At 44.1% G+C, this 1,353-nt stretch overlaps 1 pseudogene; it reads right to left on the bottom strand.

The window, feature by feature from the left end:
• Positions 1–334: 334 nt before the first annotated feature.
• LOC102495079 (vesicle transport protein SFT2A pseudogene) lies at positions 335–786 on the bottom strand (annotated as a pseudogene).
• Between the last annotated feature and the right edge of the window lie 567 nt (positions 787–1,353).

Here is a 1,353-nt window from a genome sequence, read left to right as displayed (position 1 = left end):
CATTTTCCTCTCGGGATCTTGGGCACGCATGCACACTCAGTCGGCGTGAGTTTAAGCCACCGGGTCTGGGACTCAAACTGTGGTCGACTACATGGGAGTCCAGTGACCTAGCCATTACACCAACTGCTGGTCCCAGCCTCACACATCTTTAATTCTCTCTTTTGTCGCTTAGGATACTAGGGTTCCTGCTCAGAAGCCAGATGTCCCACACTACTTTTTAAAATACATAGTATGTCTTCAAATTTCACAAAGAAGCAAACCTATGCCTTGCCATGGTATTTTTTCTAAATCTATCACATTTAAGATTAGAATAGTATTTTTTTCCCTCCACAAATTAATACATTTCTCTTGCGTACAGGATATACGACAAACTATACCAGGTCATCAACAAGAACTGCAATATGCAGACTAATAAGGCGAGACTTTTCTTATCCCACCAAACAGCAGCACACAGGGTACACACGAAGCATAGAACCATAATAGTTGTGGCAAGCAATGTCATTGTTTCAAACATTTTCTTCAGTTGCTTCATGGGTCCCATTAAGAAGCATGTACTGGCCAATGCGGCAAGATTTCCAAAGGTATAAGACACTGCAAAAAGCTTTACGCCACCGGGAAGCCACAGCAATCCAGTTCCAAGGATGGAAAAGAAGATGCCGCTTGCAAAACAGATGACAAACAATTTCAACCTGGTGCCGAAACTAAGGGCCAAGGCATCCAGGATCTGCTGGTCAGGCCCTGCTCCTCACTGTCCTGGCTGCTCAGCACCCAATCCCGCTTCTCCATATCCCCGCTCCCAGCTGCAGCGCTGCCCACTCACAAACTCATAACTTTTTTTATAAAGAGGTTTTTGCCTGGGGATGCGCATGCACTTGGGGTTGGGAGAGATGAAAGACAGAGACAGTGAGAAGGAAAGTGAGAAACCATCCCCCAAAGGGTGGCCATGTCACAACCCCTTCTCCATCCTCCTCCCAGGATCTTGGGCACACATGCACAGGTGCCTAATGTGAATTTCAAGCCATAGGTCCCAGACTCGAATCACAGGTGGCCTTGTAAAGAAGTCCAGCAACACAACCACTATGTCATCTGCTGCTCCCCCAAAAATGAATTATGTATAGACAAAATAATTTGGATGGATCTCAAAGGTAATAAAAAAAAAGTGAGAAAAAAAAATCTCGAAAGTTCAAACATCATCTGACCTATGGTTTGAATATGTCTCTTAAAGTTCATGTGTTGGGAACTCAATCTCCAAATTCATATGTTGATGATATTTGGAGCTGAGGTTTGGGAAAGATAATTAGGGATAGATGACACCATATAGGTGAGGCCTTCCTGATGGTATTAGTAGTATCA

Source organism: Tupaia chinensis, unplaced genomic scaffold, assembly GCF_000334495.1.
Source record: "Tupaia chinensis unplaced genomic scaffold, TupChi_1.0 Scaffold000510_1, whole genome shotgun sequence".
In the NCBI taxonomy this organism is placed as follows: Eukaryota; Metazoa; Chordata; class Mammalia; order Scandentia; family Tupaiidae; genus Tupaia; species Tupaia belangeri.
Note: the sequence above shows the minus strand (reverse complement) of the source record. Positions and strands in the feature narration are given on the sequence as shown.